At 29.3% G+C, this 21785-nt stretch overlaps 2 protein-coding genes across 3 annotated transcripts in view; both read right to left on the bottom strand.

Annotated features, from left to right (window-relative positions):
• The window catches only part of LOC147806723 (E3 ubiquitin-protein ligase RNF10-like), a 141265-nt gene extending 131503 nt beyond the window's left edge, over window positions 1-9762 (bottom strand). Inside the window, exons 1-4 of the mRNA XM_087167093.1 lie at window positions 9551-9762; window positions 8427-8533; window positions 7289-7493; window positions 3359-5311 (exon numbers count right to left, since the gene is read on the bottom strand). The gene's annotated coding sequence lies outside the window, so the exon portion shown is untranslated. The remainder of the gene's footprint in view (window positions 1-3358; window positions 5312-7288; window positions 7494-8426; window positions 8534-9550) is intronic.
• LOC147806722 (serine/threonine-protein kinase mig-15-like) overlaps window positions 1-21785 on the bottom strand; it is a 145482-nt gene that overhangs the window by 16563 nt on the left and 107134 nt on the right. The window lies entirely within an intron of this gene.

Raw genomic sequence — 21785 nt, 5'->3', positions numbered from 1 at the left:
AAGATATGAACTAAAGTGATCTTCAAGAACACAGAAACAGATTCCTGTGGCTAAATATTATATTAAAACTATTAGTCTAGTAAAAATAGCATGTAGTCTAGTACTCTAATAAAAAGAGTACAAACTTTACTCACTTAACTATACTTTTACTCTAGTTACATCAGAAAAAGAATAAGGTAAACTACTTAGAAAACAAAGACAAAAAACACACAATTCAATGATGTCTTGATAACTACATGCTTGAGAACTAAATTTAACATCAATAAAACAAGTCCTAAATAAAGCAAAGAGAAAACTTTTGTTACTTTTAAATCTATTATATGTTATTAACTCAGAAAAAAAAACTTCTTTTATTTAACCAACATATTAGTCATTGTGTTTCTTTGGATTATTATTTTCTTAAGTTTACTAAAGTTGCAATTTTTAAAATACCATATTTATTGCAATATAAGCCACCCTTTCCTTTTCAATGTTACTGAAAATCGAATGCAGCTTAGAGTCAAAGGTGTAAAAATTTGTTGAATGGGAGAAATTTAGTTTTTACCCCTTTCAAATGGAAAAATGTCACGATCCATTCTGGTCACTGCACTAGTCACGTTCCATAGGTATATCTTTAGTGTTCAATCTATCCTGAACATGATTGTCTGCATAACAAATGCATAGGATTTCATAATAGACTACTCTTTGTAGGAAAATAGCGACACCAACACCAATTCCAAAGTCAGTTGCGACAGTGGGAGTGACCAATCATTTTCGGAGCATGATACAGTTAGAACAATTATAGTTTCATGTGTGTATTTAATCTATTCAAAAGTTTTTAATTGTGAAAATTTAAGAAGTGAACAATTAATTTAATCAATCATTCACTTATTATTACTTCCTATTATTAATTTTATAAATATCTGTTATCAATAAACCTTTTTACCCTACTTTTTATTTTTCACAAATCTGTGTTCAAAATTTGGAGTACAGCTTCAATTCAAATAAATACCATAGAATCATATTAAACGGTAGCGAGTCAGATATGAAGATCTATCACCAAATCATAGTTTAGAGACCCACAGAAAACTCAAACATCAGTTACAAAAAAATTCATTAAAACTCAGAAGGATATCAAAATAATTTACTTACATGAGCTGGTATATAAATATCGTAGACAGCACCAGAATCCAAATCTAGAGCATGAAAACCTTCAGTAGAACCGTACACTACTTTGAGCCAAACACCCTCTTCAATCGTCATATCTATTAGAGCAGGCCAGTGAGCCAAGTCTGCAAAAGATTTGAAGGCCATGAATTTGTGATATGGTATTGGTGCCCATTAATAAATTTCTATGCTTTCTTCCAAGGCGATCAAAAGGAGCTTTATTCTTTCAAATTCGACTGGGGAAAAATTATAAAAACAGTCACTCTTTGGTATAGTAGTGATATATTACTCATAAAGTTCTTAAAATTATAAAATAAAGAAATCAAATTCTGGTAAAAACTGGACTCTTAATTAGAATTAATCATCATTACAATGCTGTGATAAGTAGTTAAATGAAAAACCTACAAACAGGTTTATATATAATATTTGCTATGCTTTGAAATAAATTTACGTTTAAGATTATACATATTAGAATTGATGTAAATATAAAATTCAAAATAAAATTTTAAATAATCACTAAACAAAGAAATCATACTTTTGTCAAAAGTAGACACTTTACAAGAATTCATCACTGTTTGAGTCATTAAAATGAATAGTCTAAATATAAACACTGCAAGCTGTTTTTTTTAAGAAAAAACACACTTATAAATACACAGTGGTACCTCGTTAACGTGAACATGCTTAACATAATTTTTTTAACAGGGTGTTTAGCCAGAATTTTTTTGTGTGGTTTAATGCTTTTGTAATGAACTTGGGGCTTTTCATTAAGCATAACAATAACTTTTAAATAATTTTCCACTAATATAGCAACCACTAGTAAAAATGGTCTAAAATACATTTTTTTAGACCTAAATAAATCTAAATAATCAAAAATACAAATTTAGGTATAGGTGTAAAATAAAAAATTATTAACTTAGTCCTAACTTTATACTATAGACAAACAGCATGTAGTGAGCATTTATGCAAAATTTCAATAAGATAAGGCAAACAAATATTTAAAATATCATACTTACCAATAGAGAAAATAACAAAACAGGTTTTTAGCTGCAGTAATTGCACTTATATTTAAAAAAGAATGAAACGGGGAAGAGAAGTGTAAAGGAATGTAAACAAAAATTGCTGATGAGTTAAGAAAAAGTATTGAATACAGTTATCATTCAATATCAGTTTAAATCGTTGACTCATTAACCTTTACTATTGAGAAAATAACTGCAGCAAAATTTAAAAAAATAAACTAAAAAATAAATTAAATTCCTAAAATATTTAATGAGATAAACACATTTAAAAAATATTCATCATTTATTAAATCAAACAAAAAAGTGGTGCTAAAATATCGAAAAACGAGCAAAATAAAAACCAGTCTGTGCTCTTTTTTTATTTTATTTAGACACAATAAAAATAGTGGGTACATTTAATTAAATTTGTTAACTAGCTATATTCTCAAGATTTGAATGTCAAAGATAAATTTGACATCAATTCCAATTTAACTCTCAATGAAATAATAAAAGTTATAAATACTTTTACAAGCCTTAAAAGAGCTGAATCTTTAAAATGCTGCTTATAAAATAACAAAATCTTTAAAAAAAAATGAAGCTATTTTTTTAATAATATGTGACACTTAAATTAAAACCATTAAAATTAAACAAAAATACAGAAATAAATTTAGCCACTGTAGTATTTGTAAAGTTTAATATTGAAACCTTTTTTTTGTAAATTTAAATGTAGAATACCAGTTAATAAAATTAGCCACTTAATACAATCAAACTTCCTAAGAACGAATGATGCTTTATTAAGTGACAGGCACTGTATATTACTAAAAGACAAGTCTTGCTGCAGCTCCCTATAAGAAAATGGGTTTTTAAAACTTTTATAACTTCTTCTCTAACTAGGACAAAAAAGAAGTTTGGGAGAGATGAAAACGAATTTGTATTTAATATTGAAATCTGAAATTTAATAATTTACTTATAATAAGCTTAAAAGTATATTAGGTTACCTTTAATAATAAAAAATAAATGAAATCAAATAAAAATTAATTACATTGATTAAAATCAAAAGCTGAATCATAAAACATGCATTAAAAGCTATTTCAGTTTCCCTATAAGCTAATAAAAAATAATTCATTAATAACTAAAATATAACTGTAAGGAATATATAAAAAACAATCCTGAACTTGAATATATGTTAAACTCATAATACACTAGCTAATACTCACTCCATCAGTTCTTAATATTTTGCTCCTCAGCCATGAGAGGTAATATATGCGTACTCTACATTTTTCACCAGACACTGTGACAAGAATATTTTGGCCATCTAGGACTTCAATTTGCCGAAATTTTCTCCTCCATATTAACTGATACACCTGACTTTGACCCCTACGGTCAAGAAGCATGAGTCCATTCTCTGTACCAATCAGCAGATTTACTCCTAAGTAACAACAGTTTATATTAAAAAACAATAAAATAAATTTTAGCTACAAAATTAAGTTCAAAAAGAAATTAATATAAAAAATGATAATTCCAAGCAACAGTGTGATAAAATATTGCTATCAGCAATGTAAAAATTCCACCTAATGCTTAAGTCACAGTTAGTAGCACAAACAAATAAATAAGTAAATTACACAATGTAATGAGTTTAAACCAGCTTTTAATCTATTTTAATAAATGTTAACCTGCTTTAATTCCAATTAATATCAGCAAATTACTAATTAATTTTTTTCTACAAAATAATTTATAATTTTATTATGCCATATTAAAAATTTAATGTCCTTGTTCGTTAGCCACGAGAAAACTTAGAAGGATACACAATAAAACATTTAAACATCGTGTTGCAATAATAATGAGTGATAATTTATTAATAAATTAATAACGTAAGGTTTACTGTTTACTTTTCACACCAAAAATAAACACCATCAAAGACTTTAAAATTATTTAAAAAAATATTTCACTATTGAATGCTTGACTTTCAAACAAATGGCATGTTTTTACAGTTTTTTATTTATTTATTTTGATTTCTTTTGCGAGCAGATTTTGATTTCTTTTGCGATCATCGCCTGGTAAATTACCTTGAAAAGGCAAGATCCGCTGCTTGAAGTGAAATTATTTAGTTGTAAGTGAACTCATTTATTTAAGAAGGTTGAAATAACAATCATATTTTAAAATAAAACAATTTAATATGATAACTATTAATGAAAATAATAATGAAATTATTAACAAAGTTAAACTCATAAAATCTATATGAAAAATATTAATGGTTAAAAGCCTAGTTTTTAAAATATACAAAACAATGCCATCCAAAAATTTTTAAAACAATTATAGTCTTTTTCTTTGTAAAAAAGCCAGCAGTTAAAATATGCAAGTACATACAAACGTAAGTCAATATAAAGGGCTATAATGTATTCAGTCTTGTTCTAAATGTATCACGGTTTTTTTTTAAAAACTCACACCTAATTTTATCACTAATCTAGCACTAAAACTAAATCAGGTAATTTGGATATAAACTTTTGATGTTTGAGAAAAAGGATTTTGTTTTCAAAAGGAAATGAACACATTATGAGGAGTGAAATAAGAACTAATAAGCACTTTATAGGAACCCTGTAACAGAATTTAGGTTTCAGGAATAATATTTACATAATTTACTTTGCTAAATAATCGTGTATCAAAAAAGAGACGGAGAAAATATTTTTAAAAAAGTGCTCGATTCTCACTCCATAAGGCAGCGCATAGAATATCAGAGTTGAATCGTACTTTCTTATTTCTGGAGTGTCATCAGATGACTCGTGCGATGTTGGTGTAACATTGACACTAACATGGCTCTCTCTCCTTGGAGATGGAAAGGGACCAGTACCATCACCAAACCCAAATGTGAGAAAAGAGCACTGTTTGTGTTGTAGTTGAGGAGGGGCCTTTCCAACAGCTTGCCTATACTGTTACATAAAAGAATAAAGTTATTCAATTAGAAAAATAAAACTAAGAGGTAAACAGACAATAAAGCAATATAAAAAGCAAGCATCAAGAAACTATAAATATTAATTCATGCTGTATTATTTAAAATTAGCACAACAAACAAAGCCAATACTTATTTTTAAAAAAGTGGTGATTTTATTTTAACATTTAGTGCAATTGCAGTAACATATAAAAAAATTTTTAACACTTACTTCCTGATATATCTGCAATGAAAATTAAGAGACTTTTATTATACTGATTTCTTTAGAATATTTAAAGCGAAAGTCAAATTTATACATAAGTAATATTACTTTTCATTTCAGTTAAAATAAAAACTAAATATTTTCAACAAAAGTTATGTAATGAATGTATATGTAGTTACATATGTTATAGTGAATGCTAAAAACTTGGTAATTTCTCTTTCCAATAACATAACTAATTACTATTAAAAAAGATAACCATACACAAAAATTATAATGAGATTAAAACCAGAATATTATATTATGTTGTTCCATTTAAAATATGTTATTTATAAATTCTAAAAACAAACAAACAAAATTATCATAATTCCTACTTAAAAAGCATAACTCTCTCAAACTCTCTCTAGAAACACATAAAATTTAAGCGAATATTTTATTAAAAAAAAAAAAATCACATATTAATAGCACATGTGGGTATATTTTCTGATAATTAACTTTAAAAATTATTAATGTTTCAGTCACTAGAATATCTTACTTAGAATATATATTGAATGAACCAGTTATACAAGTCACAATAGGAAAAATTGAATTTCTTAATTCCAACTAATATTTTGCAGGGGTGACATTAAAGAAATGGGGAAACAGAAGGGGAAAAAAATATATTATGCTTTAAAAACAATAAGAATATTTTAAGTGCAATAAATGCATCAAGTAACAAATCAACTAGATGTTTCCAGGGGTCTGTCCAGACATTTTGTAAAAGGTCCGTTTTTGTAAAATTGTGAAAAAATTAATCGTAATTTGTGAATAAAAAATAAACGTTAAGTCACATTCTTTCAACCAGGGTCCTGCTTTTGTGAATTTGTGCAAATAGGGTCCTGTTATTGCAAAAATCCTTTACAATGAGTTTTTAAATTGTAAATGGATACAAGATTATGCTCAACACTGTAAAATAATAATAAAAACAAATTAAATTTTCAAAAATAAACAGCTTTGCTGCCACTAAATTAGAAATGCAACACACAAATATTTGGTATTTAGTCTATACTTAGTTCCTTTGCATTTGTCTTTCTCCCCCCCCCCCGCTTCCTGGGAAAGGTTCATTCGATTAGCTAAACAATAGTGAAGATAAACAAATCTGTGAAGGGTCCACTTTTAAGTTAAAATATTTTGTTAAGGGTTTGTTAATGGACCCAAATTTCTTCTAAATAGACCTTAATTTTTGAAACCAATGCCATACAGTATGCTTATTCACAGCACTACCCCCTGACACTTGACATATTCGGAGTTTTCATGCAGCTAGTGATAAGCAGTGTATGGTGTACCTGCTTTTATAACAACTAATATTCCTACTCTGAACGGACAGGATTTTTTTCCACTTTACACACTAATTTACTTTTCACTCAATAGCAAAGCAAAGACAGCAAGAACTTTATTAGTTACCATAGATATATTATATTAAATATTAACTCATGCATGCATTTTAAACTTTAAAATATATACACACTTAAATATAGTAATATAGTTAACAATTATGTTTAAATTGAGATTATAGTTCAAAATTAACTCTTACTTTAATTTAAAATATCTGTGTTGAAATATAAATTCTGGTCAGTAATTTTATAAAAAGAGTTTTCAGAAGAACTTTTGCTTATTATACTATGGTCAATACTTAAAGTTTATTTATATACACTGGTTATTTTAGATAATAGTGCATAATAATGGTGAAAATTTTGTTTTATATAATTTGAATTCTTAACTGTAACAAAAGAGGAATTTTTCAATACACTTTTTCTCATAAGTTTATCCATTTAAAATATCAATATTAATGTTATACCAATACATAAAAGCAATTCTTAAGGTTTTTGATAGCTTTCACTGTAATGGTTTCACACACAGTTATCTTAAAAAGCTAAAAGTGTAAAAAAAAAACTTGTTCACAATAATTAAGTCTTACTACAATTTTAGTAACACAACAGTTATAAAAATCACAAGTAATACCTCATCTGATATTGTTGAGTCTTGAAGCCTATGCTGTGGTGAAGACTGATGATCAGATGTGTTCAAACCATGCTGCTGCAAGAGGTTAGGTACAACACCCATAGAACATGCTAGCGGTCATCCCTATATTACCAGGAGAGCTTTGAGTCCAGGACCTCAATCACAGCCACCGCTTGATGAACTCCGATCCGTTCGCTCCCTATCACTGCAAATAACAAAAGAGCTTTAGTTTTCAGAACTAAACACAATTAAAAAGGAGAGAAAATTTAAAATCTCTGGAATTTAAAGTATAGCAGATATGCTTCTAGTCAGCTACACGTTTATGCAGATTTTATTGCTATTACAAGAGTAATACTGTTTTACTACAGTGTGTTCCATAATTCAAGCAGGAAATAATTTTGATTGAAATCACAAGTTTTAAACCAAAAATTGTGATTTAAACCAACAAAAAAACAACCTAGAATTGCATGTGTGATAGCGCGTGTGAAATTTTAATAGTCTAAACCCAGAACTTCCCACAACACTGGCATTTTAATTTCAATATCCGCATTTTATTAATCAAATGACATAAAGCTCAAAGATTAGGTGACTTTTAGAACACTCTTTATTCCAAACAAATAGCATTTTTTCAGCTAGGAATACAAGTAATATTATGTAATTTTTTTAAAATTGTTAATACATGAATTAGAGTAACAAACCATGCCACAAAAATTTGACATCCTTAAAACAACTGACAGTAACAAAAATGACTACTAAAACTGTTCCCTAAGAGCTATCTGCTACTCTATTTAAGTGCTACTCTATTAAACAAGATTTGTCTTACTTATAGTTCTGAGGATAATATTATTTTTAATTTTCACAAATAAACTTGAAACTTATATATCATTTTCTGAATAAATACTTTAAATAACTATAAATACTTAGTACATATAACAATACTGCATTAAAATGATAAACAATGCATAAAATTAATGTTAAATAAAATGATACATTATTGCACTAAAAAAGAAATGTAAAAAGGTTAGCAATGTGTAATAGCAAAGTAATTTTGGAAGTGAAGAAAAAATTTTTTTTTTTTAAATGCAATGCAAAGATAGAAAATTTTAAAAATAGAAAGGTAGTTTAAATAATAACTAACCATCAAATCAGCTAACCTGATTTGTTTTTGACTACCAGTGATACCACCATCAATTTTTTTATATTTGTAATCTCAGCCTCCAAAAAGATGTTCAATATTTTTGTCATCTGGAAAGAAAAAACATTTTAAATTAAGTGCATAAATAGGCACAGTTGCCAACATGAAAATAACAATCCGAGGATTTTATAAAAATGTAAATTTCATACCAATTCTCAAGTCATTTATATAACATTCTAGAAAAAGTAAATTTTAGAGATTTTATAATCATTTAGAAGAAACTGGTATTACAAATTTGCTGCACTGCTTTTAGTTAGCAGTCGTCTTTAAATGAATAATGAATTTGAATACTACTTGTATTTATTATTTTAGAAATAATGACTGGAGACAAAAGAACTGTTGCTATCATGAGGACCCCAGACGGAAAATAAACTAGAGTAGTTTTGAGGTCTAGAACAGGGTTTCTTAACCTGTGGTTCATGGACCCCTTAAGGGTCCATGAGTCATATTTTGGGGGTACACCAAGTACTTTTAAGACGATGGGATTAATAATATTTAAATAACATTGATCTTTTTTTTCTAAACGATGAAAATACATACAAATTTGAAACTAGGTGATTGAGATACCCCGAATTGATTGAGACTCCTCCTTAAAAGTAATCAAACAGTTAGTATGACGATTTAAATTAAAACGGCTACTCGAAATAATATATCAAATTTAATAATAAATTGAAAACGCTTAAAACTAATTTCGTTGGATTTAATTGACGTGTTTACATAATTGCATAAACAAGCAAATAAATTCATTGGTGTAATAATAATTCAACTTCAACAATTCATCTACAAGGAACATCGAGCAGAACAGGCACAAGGGCTTTCACACCAGTTACGATTCATTCAAAAGGCACAGTCAACAGAACAAACAGCAGAACTTCCACACAAATTAACATTAACATTGCAATTACAATTTAGTTAAATTTATTCATTCACAAGGCACATTCAATAGATCAAGCAAAAGAGGCAGCCAAATAATATGCAAATATGTAACTAAGTCAACTCATGTGAAGAATTTAGTGCCAAAAACAATATTATTTATATAAACATTACAATAAATGTCATCAACATGCCTATATACTCGAACATGCGAACTTTCATTAGTTAACCAGAAATACAAGTAGCCGTGAATTTAAAAAAAGATTGTGCACCCTGAAATAGGTAGGGGATACTATTAAAAAAATACATTTCTATTTTAATTGAATTCTTTAATTTAAAAATCCAAACTAATAGCAAATTTAAATGGTAAAGATAAAGTATTGGCAAAGTATTGGTTTAAAACCAATTTCCAAAGAATGTGAGAAAATATTTTTACGCTTTTAGCTTACTTGTTTTCTATGACGTTTTTAGTTCTCCTTGGAATTCAAATTTTATAAGGGGTAAGATAAAACCGCGCAGCAAACTATTGAGTAAACATCTTGAAAGGAAGCAGAAATAAGAATAAATCGCTTTATTCCATTCTAAGCGAAGAGGTAGCTTGTCGAATCCCACTTTTACCGGATTTTATTCCAAATATTCCTATTTCCTGGTATATATAAGTCCCGCAATGAACGGATCGTAAAGACACGGTTCCCAGCAGATAACCGAAGTCAGGCATCACTGGTTGCGGTCAGTGCGCGGGTGGGTGACCACTTGGATCAGTCTGCGTAGGGACCGAGGGTGTGCGGTATTGGTCCTGTCGTTAAACTGTTCCACCGTAAAGTGTTCGACTTTGAGTGCAGGTCATCGGGCTACCGAAGCGGGGGTGCCATCCCCTCTGCAGAGGATCGAAATTGTGATGGCATGTCTTCGGATCATCCTCAGGGATGTTTCCCAGACAGTCGCCAATAGCCCATTGTGCGACGTAAAATGAACTACTACAACAACCTGGTATATATTTTTTATTATACAGTGAACACGAAAACCCTGGATATTATTAAGTGGCGTCCTTCTCTGTTAAAAGGGATACTACCGTAATGTGATCTGACACGCCAACTACAATCGCAGTGGCACCAAATTGATTTTCAACAGGAAAAATAAAAAAAAAAATTAAAAAAAAACGTGTAGATGTTTTCCCGGAATTGGCTGCAAGATTTAAATTTCGAGTAGGTTTATTTCTGGGACATTTCTTTTGGTTTCTCGCTGCCCTCTGCCCGGAAGTTGCCAAGACTTGGCAATTATTCGGCTACAGATCACTGTACAGAAATCTTTTCCTGCCTAAATTGCAGTGGAGTTGATAGTTCAAATGTTCGAATAAAACTCCAATTTTCCTAAGCAACTCGTAAACAATTTTGACTGAAATAAAATTTTCGCCGATTCCCAGAAAAATATTAGTTGCTAAGATATCACCTTTGATTATCGTCTTTGAAAAGTTATCAGCATTCAATTGATAATAAAAATTGCTAATCTAATACTAAAAGCCACTTTTTTAGTTATCTGCTCTAAGTATTCTACTAATAAGAGTGCATAATTATCTCTCATCTATAATCCTTGTAAATTCCCTTTATAACCTTCACTTGAACAGCCGATCCAATTTAGGGTTAATCCAAATTAGGGGTTTTGGACATAATCTAGAAAACAAGGAAACTTCCTGGATCAGGTTTTGAGAGAAATGTGCTTTCGTACAGAGCTCTTTGGTGCAGCTATCCCACATTTGCGTAACATTGGAGAGGAAAACGACGAAAAACCTATCTCGGTTAGTCTGACGGCAATGGGACTTTAACACATGATCCGTCTACCACTGAGGATATTTTACTGAGGAATACTATCAATTTTATTTTATGATCGTCGTTGAACAGCCGACCTAATTCTGGGTTTCGATTACCAATGTTCAATTCTTTATCCTTGTAATTTTGATCACAATCCAGAAGACAAGAGAGCTCCTGGATCAGTACCCCCAGAGGTATTGATTTGTTATGAGAACATGGAGGACTTTGTGACCTGACAGATTTATTGTGCATCAGTCACTATTTACTACACGAGGAGTCTGCCCTACGAACTAGGCTATCCTAGCCCTCTCTTGTAATTTTATTTTATATCCGATTTTGAGTCCTCTCTTGTAGTTAAAATTGGGGATTCAAGGTCATATTTACTTCCTTCGTCGCTATGGTAAAAGTGTGACTGGCAACAAGTCCACTATTTTTATTCAAGCCGCAATTGAGGAGTATCTATAACTCATAACTGTATATTATTATAATTACGGGGGTAGGGGAAAGTAAGATATGCGGATACTGTGGTGACACAGTGTACAATCACCGCATTTCTGCGTTATGTGGTTCGGGCAGAATATCGAAAATACGATATTTCATTTATGAAAACCATTGCTATTGATTAAAACGTGTGCTATCATAGAGTCATCACTTTTATGAGGTATTTAAGATGATCTACGCAAAACCACACGAAGAAATTAAAAATTCTTAAAGCTCTCTGCCCTTATTGTTTAAGTACAGAAGTAAAGAGTGATAAATGTAGGCTTACGTAAGTTATTGAAGGAATAAAGTATATCCCCATCACTGGTAATTTTAAACATAACTATTCTTGTTCGTCCAAGCCGCATTTTAATTCCAAATTATGATACTAAAATATTATATATATATATATATATATATATATATATATATATATATATATATATATATATATATATATATATATATATATATATAGAATATATATATATATATATATATATATATATATATATATATATATATATATATATATATATATATATATATATATATATATATATATATATATATATATATATATATATATATATATATATATATATATATATATATATATATATATATATGCTTATGTGAGTGCCCAGATAGCACAGACTGTCAGAGTGACGTCACAATAAAGTCAAAAACTGTTACAGTAGTCAAAGTCACACTAAATAACCGCTTTATACTACTCCTAATAGGTCTTAATGTGACTTTGGTGTTACTTTATTTTGCGACATCTCATAAGAGACCTCAGTGGCTATTTAATTACTGATACTTTGCAGTCACAACCATACATAACTAGGACTAAAGTCAATGAGAAACGTTGTCGCAAATTTGTTACCTTTAAAGTCACATGGGATCCCTTTCACATCGTTGTGTTACTAAAGTCACATTGATACTTTTATGTGATTTGTCTCACAAATTATTAAACTCACTATAAGGTTCTATGTAAAATCTTAATTATCAAGTGATACTATACAGCTTTATTGTTTTTATGTGACTAAAGCCGATTTGCATTTATTTATGTTCGTGTATCAATTGGTTAATGTTGTAATACGTTAAAAAATAAATATAAATAGGAAGTTTATAGAAAATCTCCTGAATAAAAACCCATTACATGAATGTTTAAATACAAAAATATTGCCTATAAACTCGTGGAAAATATGTAATTATTAAAAAATTACAGTGCGTATATTTATTATAATATACTTATACTTATAATATATTTATTATAGTACTTATACTACATAATTTCGTATAATTATTATAATATACTTATATAATACCTGATGTAATAAATATTCTATATTTATCTAATATATCGTCTAATTTATCCAATCGTTCAATTTGCGCTATATATCGCCTAATTTAACCAATGGATACACTGACGTAAACAAGTGCAAACGGGTTTTAGTCCCGTAAAAGCAATAAAGCTGTTTAGTATCATCTGATGATTAATCTTTTACATAGAATCTTAGAGTGCGTCTAATAGTTTGGCCAGGAAATGTATATTATAAGAAAAGAGATTGAAGTAGCTTCAGAATACAATAACTTACTGCAAATTATTTTCAGACTAGAAGTTAATGTGCAGATAAATATAATTGTTATTGCTAGCTAAATATGATTGAAATGATAATTTGCAAGATTAATGCCCTTTGAAGGTGCTCTTTTTTTGTCACACTACCCTTTTTAATTTTTAGGGAGATTACTGTAATTGTAATTATTGTCTTATTCTTACATAAGCATATTTTAAATGTTCATGTAGCAAATTTTTAAAAATTATCTACCAGTGCTAAAATACTCCTTATCAAAATAAATATGGTACACTTTAACTGGACCATCCCTAGTAGCAAAATAACTTGGAAATTATTGGACCAATATTATCTTGGCTCCGATTGACTCGATTTTTTTTCAGTCACCTTGCTACGAATATCGGCCTACATAGAATTGTCAGATTCACCTAATATTTTGCATGCATTATTTAGCTAATATAGGCATCAGGCCGGGATAGCTTGGTTGGCAGAGCGCTGGACTTCCGTTCGTGGGAACGGGAATTCGAATCCTACCGGCCGAAGACTCCCTCTGTAATAAATGGTAACTGGTGCACATTAAATCTTTCGTTTTACAAAATCCTTCATATTACCATAACAAATTATATCTCTGGTGGTACTGAATTGGGGATTGATCGTTCTCTGATTCAGGTCAAAATTACGATCAGTCGATGAATGATTGGATTGATGGAAGAATGGTTCCACCTTATAAATGGGTGTGACGTATGGGTGTTGCAGAAGTCGAATTCTTGGCCATAAATGGGTCAACTGGAAAACAAGAACAATCCCAGCCCTTGAATTAAAGGCAACAACAGACAATATAGGTTCTATATAGGCCATTCTTGGACCCATATTGCATGTTTTCATAGGATCACAAGTTAAGCCAGTATTTAACCTAACTGCAGTTGGGTTTCATGGAGCAGGGGGAAAATCGTCACTAGGGATGTAATTCTGTTCTATGAGAATTAGTATTACATAAAACAACTTATTTATTATCAATTGTAACGTTGATGTATTTATAAATGAGATATTAATTTGTCCTTAATATCTTTCACTATGCTATATCAAGAAAATACTTTGCTTTTACATTGATTTGAAATGAAATTTCTAAGATTTACTTTTTGAGAAATCGCACGCGTTCAGGATATTAGAACTTACATACAAAATGACAACTGAGGAAAACGTTATGAAGATTGATTAGAGCAAAAGGTATGAATAAATCATCGAAAACTCTTTTGTCAAATGAGACTGAAATGCGATGCCCAGTGTGAGTAATTGTATTTCAGCTGCAAATCCGATTGCTTTTTATTGATTTCAAGGCACCTTTGCTTTAATTGTTCTCGATAATGATTCGGCACAAAAGATTTTTCCCATTGATTGTCACTTTTATTCTTATCATTTTTTACAAATATTCTAAAACTGATATGACGGAACAGTCCATTGTTTAAAAAGACTTTGGTTAACGTAGATAACTCATAATTGGTTTCATAAAGTTGTCCCATTATTTGACTCTTTTTGTTATTCTTCTACTTTTAATTACTCGTGTAGCCATTCAAAAAGTATTTTTTTTACCTTATTTCAAACATTGAGTCTAATTGAGTATTTCATCCAACAAAAGTTGAAAGTCATAGAGCACATCGTCTTAGTGGTTTCCCTTTGCGTGTAACGCATATTCCGGTTATTTTCTTAAAGTTTCCTCAATTGTTATTTTACGTCGTTATTTAAATTAGGCATTACATTAATTTCTGAATCGGGCTAGTGTCTACTATAGTTTCTGAGTATGAATCCACTGAGCTTCGAAAATAAAGACACCGCACTATAAACAAACAAGAAGGAATCATTTTTTTAATCAAACATTATCATTTTATTAAATGGACAATGACAAAACTTTTGACACAAATTAAAATAATTCGATATTTTCAAATTTTAAAGTATAAAAACATATTAGAAAAACATACAAATTCAGGCTACAGCAGGCAATCCAAAATAATTATCTTTAACTATGAACTAAATATAAAAATTGAAACATTTGAACAAAATCATAATAAGTTGTCAGCATTTCTCTTAAAATATCTTAATAAATGTTTCTGTAATTAAAATTTTAAATTTTTACAATTTTTTTTAAATGCATTGTTTTTTAAAGTTTTATCAAGAAATTTATTTGTGCAATATATTATTTATATAAAAAGAACTCTATGGATGTATTTACGGATATATTAATTAAACTATTTTAAATCATTAATTTTATATTTATTTAATATTTATTTAAAATGAGTCAGAATCAACTAAGAATAATTTTCAATTGGGAGTCTACTGTAGCCTAAAGTGAAAATTAAAATTTTTTTGTTATTTACAAGTCAAAAATACAGTTTTTAATCTAAATTCCATTATAAAATCAGTTACCATCAGTATACAGACTTATGAACTTTCCAATCTCGCTATCATTTATCAGAAAAACCATAACAGAAATATATACATGTCAGCCTTTATGAAATTTAAATTTACTCACATTTAAAGTGTATTTATTCTTTAATTCGATATAGATATATAAAATAAATTAAATTATGCATTAATTTACTATTGAATAAAATAAGTAACACTTATGTAAAGATGCCAAATTACGAAACAATTTACAACATCAGTGAACGAAATCATCCTTTTGAAGGTTTTATAAATCATTAAAGTATTATTTAATTAAAAATAATAGTAAGTTAGCAAAACATTATGTGCTGTCATACAGAAAGAGATTGTTACGAAATTGTCAAAAACTGCAATTTTTGTTACTTAATTTTCAATATAAAACAATAATAATCATGGAAAACTCGAAATGTTTGACACTTCTGAGTATATTACTTGTATACAATCACCAATTCATACAATCACCAGCATGTGCAATCAGCAGTAAGAATTTATCATACAATCGTGTACAAAAACAGCTGAACAAAAAAAGTTTATTTTCTAAATAAAAAGAAAGTAAAAATAGCCCAGGATTCAAAACTTAAATTTAAATGAATAACAATTATTTATGATCCGGTTTGTCATGAACTTTAGGTATAAAACTAATTAAATTCAAGAGTAAGGTAAAGCTCTGAGCAAGCTATAAAAGGATTTCAGCAGCATAAAGCTGGAAAAGGATTTAATTTTAATTGCAATTAAAACATTATAGAAGTGTAAGATTTGAGTAAAAAAATTTTTCCAACAAAAAGTCAAAAAAGCAGAAAAAGTTAACTCTTAAAATTAAATAGTCTTCTAAGTAACAGACGACTATCTCCTATTTTGTGATTATATAGTCTTTTTGTTTAAACACTAATCGTTTTTAGAGAGAAAAAAAAGCGTAGGTTTGTTGGCGAAGCTTCTCAGAAATAGTTTCATTTAAAAGTAGTTCGTAGATCTGTCAGAGATTTTAGTAAAATAAATTAAAATAGCTTTATATCTGAACAATCAATTTGCTCATTAAATGAAAGAGTTCTGTTGTAAAACTACTGGAATAGTATTAATATTCTTTCTCTCCTAGCTTTACCTTTTACAATGGAATAATATAATATTACACTAAGTTACCAGTTTCAAGAAATTTATTACTAAAGGGGAAGACAGTTGTGAAATTGTATAATAAATGAAGCATTGAAGAAATATCGTAAAAAAAGCAGTCGTAATTTATCGAGATGTTTGTAATTCCAGATCCTCTTTTTAATATATATAACTTTTTAAAATACTTCAACTTTTTGAAATGCTTTAAATGACATTTTCGAAAGAATTTTTCTTCCTCTTTTCCTTATTATTTAGAAAGAAGATTTTTAGATCACAAATCAAATGAGATAATTAGGATAAAAACTGGAATTTAAAAATACGTAGCAAGTTTTTCACTGTTTTGATACAAATTTGAAATAGCAAAAATAAGCAATATTTTAAAATTGCTCAGATAACTAAATATCTAGCATTAAAACATCTACACAACTGTCTCCATTAAAAAAATACTCCAGAAATAAAATGAAATCAATAGTTTATATTCTATAGTTTTTTTTTATTTATTGAATTTAAATAACCAATTTTACTTTCATAGCTTTTCATATGATTAATAATTTCATCGGGAAGACTCAATATTGTTTTTAAGTGTGTTTAGCTTTTACTCAAAAACTTTGATTGTTAGAAACAAGTTATTAGATGCTTACACAATGGCTGCTTATTATTTATCTAAAATCAATATTATAACAAGTTATCGTGCGCTACGAACATGCAGGCGAGTAAGCAGGAACAACGAGTTTCGGTGGGAAACGCTGGAACATCCACCGTACTGGCCAGACCTTTCACCTTTCACGTTTTCGGACCTCTAAAACAAGCTATTCAAGGATATCAATTCACAACGGACGACCAAGTGTGTGACTGGGTCCAGGCCTGGATCCGACAGCAGCCTACTAGCTTCTTCAAAAATGGAATAGACCAGCTAGTGTCGCAATGGGATAAATATGTGCAAACAGTTTTGGCGACTATTTTTGAGTATGTGTACTGTGCATAACTACATTTGTGAGTTAATAAAATCGTTACTTTACACTAGTCACCAGGTTTCATTTGAATGCCCCTTATATACATAACATAACCAAGAATATAAACCGACATTGAAAGGAAAATGATTTTAAAAATTATTCAGCAAAACGTCATCACATTAAAAAAAAAATTTTAATACATTTTTACAACTCTTTTTACAAGAAATTTTACTTTATCCTTATCGTGATGCCGAAAATTGCCTCATCTTTAAATACTCTTTCATATTATTTTATGTATAACACGCAGAAAGAATTGTCCTTTGTTATCATCTATGAAAAATATATATTCTTATCTGAAAAATAATTTACTAGCTTTTTAATACTTTATAAAGGTTTGTAGAAATTAAATTTCTTCCCTTCTAAATTCTCCTTCGTAGAGCTACTTTCTTTTACTGCATTCCATTTGTATGAATACATTTATTGAAGAATTGAACGAACAATAAATAAATGAATTTATAATCGAACATTTATCTGAATCCTGTCAGACAGGAAGCAGCTATCTTCTTCATGAAATTCATTTCTACAAATATTATAGAAAACTATAATAACTATAAATACAACTTTATTATGATTAAATAAACTAAAACGGAAATATATATGAATAAAAAAACTTTATTCTCTTTAGAAAATATACAGACTGAAAATAACCGTCGACATGTTTCAAAAATAGGCTTCTATTTTCAAGGCTTGTTACTTAACCCTACGAAGTTTGTTACTTTACAGAATTTACTTCGCCGTTTTTTAACAGTTTGTTATAAAATTGCTTCTATCCTCTCCAGTTTTGGTTCATTTTGAGGTTTGATAGATCTCTAAAACATTCCATCAGTTTTGATAATAGTTGAAGGCACATTCCTTACTGTACAAACGCTTTAAGACTTGATTGAAAGTACTCGACAGACATTATCAGGAATATGAGAAATCATCAATTGCTGCCTCATGGACCCGATGCTTTCCAATGAAGTAAAACGAGTTCGAATCCAAGCGATATCGGATCGATACGAATTCTTCACCCAGCTGGCACCGACCACAGTGCTAACTTAGAGTATCTTCAGTTCGTGGGTTGAAGTCCCTTTGCCATCGGGCTAACCGTGGTAGTTTTTCTCCTCATGTAAAGTAAAATTGGAATTAGTTCCATCGATGAGTCCTACATTAAAGCGAATTCCTCCCAATACTTTATCCCGCAGTTCCCGTGTCTTCGAGACTAGGTATAAAATTGCAACTCTATAAAGTTGAAAATTAGTAGTCGTAAATCAAAATTGGGTCGGCTGTTCAACGATGATTATAAAACAAAATTGCCGCACATAAGAGGATAAAGTGCTCGACTCAAAATGAGGTGATTCGAATACCAGCGAGGGCTAGTCGATACGCATCCGGCTCACACAAACCACAGCGCTGAAGTGAAATACCCTCAGTGGTAGACCGATCATGGGTTAGAGTCCCCTAGCAGTCAGGCTAATCGTGAGAGGTTTTCGTGGTTTTCCACTCTGTAACTCAAATGTGAGCTAATTTCAACAAAACGTCCCCCACGAAGGATCAAGGAGTTTCCTTTCTTTCTGGATTGGGTTCAAAAGTACAAGGCTACTTATATATTAGAAGTACATCTTAAGGATGTTTTTCCCTTAAAATAATAAAAGCCAATTTTATGAATTGAAGGCACAATTTGAATAGTAGTAAAATCATCGTTAATGATACTGCTTCCTAGAGGTATATTACTTACTTATCAACGAAACACTGAGTTTAATTCAAGAAGATTTTCACTATAATTCTTTTTCTTTCTAGTTTATCCATTCCACAATTATTTTTTCTGTCTACAATATTATGAATTCTTATTTATCATTATTTCTTAATATTACTTATTGCTTGAATTAATCGATTTTTTTTAAAAATTTCTTTTGTAAAAACAATTTCAGTTTACAAATAGTAGTAACTTAGTTGATTTACTGCATTTTTATTGCATATTTTTAGTTACTAGATATAACTTAAATAACTTATTCGTTATTTAGTTTATTTAGCTAATAGCTTTAACATTGGTATTTATTAGTGATGATTATAAATATTAAAGAGTTAGACTTATAATAAATTCTCCATAAAGCATTAGTTTTGTACAACTCTACGACGTTTATTATATAGAGGTTAAATATCTTCAGAAATTTATAAAATTCTCAATTCCAGAAAATTCAGAACTCTCTGTTTGATGAAATTAAAACAAAACTATCTTCATCGATTTGAGAGAAAAAATTATCATAAAAAAGTGAATTTCTCTGAAAAATAATAAAGTTTCGTTAAAAAAAATATCAAAAACATGTATTGCATATTTTTAGTTACTAGATATAACTTAAATAACTTATTCGTTATTTAGTTTATTTAGCTAATAGCTTTAACATTGGTATTTATTAGTGATGATTATAAATATTAAAGAGTTAGACTTATAATGAATTCTCCATAAAGCATTAGTTTTGTACAACTCTACGACGTTTATTATATAGAGGTTAAATATCTTCAGAAATTTATAAAATTCTCAATTCCAGAAAATTCAGAACTCTCTGTTTGATGAAATTAAAACAAAACTATCTTCATCGATTTGAGAGAAAAAATTATCATAAAAAAGTGAATTTCTCTGAAAAATAATAAAGTTTCGTTAAAAAAATATCAAAAACATGTTATTTTAATTTTTTTTCTAGAATCGAAAAATTAAGCAAAAAGATATGAATATTGAACTCTGTGAAATAATTGAAATTTTATTTCCTATTTTTCCTTAGCGAATGGAGAAGGAAGAAGCATTTTGCCTAAACTCGAAAAATATACCTGACAAATCTAGTTTTCGTTTTTTTTTAAACGTTAAACCTAATTTTATTTAAAAATTCATCTCAAATCATCTGCTGTATTAAAATGTTCGCAAAAGAAAGAAAACGAAACTGCCATACTGACCCAAAACATGCAAAATACTACTTTTATAACCGTCGTTAAACAGCTGATCCAATTTTATGGGTTTACGACTACTGATGTGCAACTCCGTAGCCTTGTCCTTTTAAACCCAATCCAGAAGACAAGGGAACTCCTGGATCAAGTTTTGGGAGAAATATGCCTTCTTAGAGGACATTTTGGTGGAGCTAACCCGCATTTGCGGTACATGGAGACCATGAGAACCTCCCAAGGTTAGCCTGACGGAAAGGGGACTCTAACCCATGATCCGTCTACCACTGAGGATATTTTACGTAAGCACTGTGGTCGGTGCAATCCGGATGCGGAATTCGTATCGACTGGGATTCGAACCCAAAATACTACTTAGCAAATCCCAAATCTACACCCCAAAAAAGCAATAAGCATCCCATTCTTTTCCATTCCATCAAAATACATAAACAAAACCCCAGAGCTCAGTTATTCATCAGCGATATTCTGTCAAAAAAGCCAAAAACGTGCAGATATTTTCATGCTTAATTAAACCGGATAGAATAGTAATAAATCAAAAGATTGAATGTCAACGCCTGTGAGAGATTAAACGAAACTTCAACAGCCATTATGAAAATTTAAATAGAACTTTCCAAAGTGAAATCACGTGTGCTTGACTATGGGCTACTGGATTTAAAAAGGCTCGTCTCATGTTGTTCACTTCATTTATATGAGGATTTCATAGAAATAAAAACTAAAATCAAATTTATAGAAATTATATTTATAGTCATGATTGGATTTTTATACTTTAATCGAAATTTCCAAGCAAGGTGCTTTAGAGATTATTCTATTTAAATTACGAAAAACCGTTGCAGAAAAAGAGAAAAATTTAAACTTCTTGTATGAGTTTACCTAAACATATTATATACCTAAATATTCAAAGGAATTCATTGGTGAATATATTGGAATTAAGAAAATTATTACAAATGAAACTTTCTATTCATTTTCATTATCTTTCTTTAATTAACTTAGGGGAATGAATTTGGTTGCGTTGAAACAAACCACTGAAATCAAACATTACGATGAAACAGTTCTACAAGCTTTTTTCCTGTAAGA

The sequence above is a fragment of the Parasteatoda tepidariorum genome, chromosome 7, assembly GCF_982258835.1.
Source record: "Parasteatoda tepidariorum strain Cologne lab strain chromosome 7, Ptep-v5.0, whole genome shotgun sequence".
Classification (NCBI taxonomy): domain Eukaryota; kingdom Metazoa; phylum Arthropoda; class Arachnida; order Araneae; family Theridiidae; genus Parasteatoda; species Parasteatoda tepidariorum.
The sequence above is the reverse complement of the archived record's forward strand: the minus strand, read 5'-3'. Positions and strand labels throughout refer to the sequence as shown.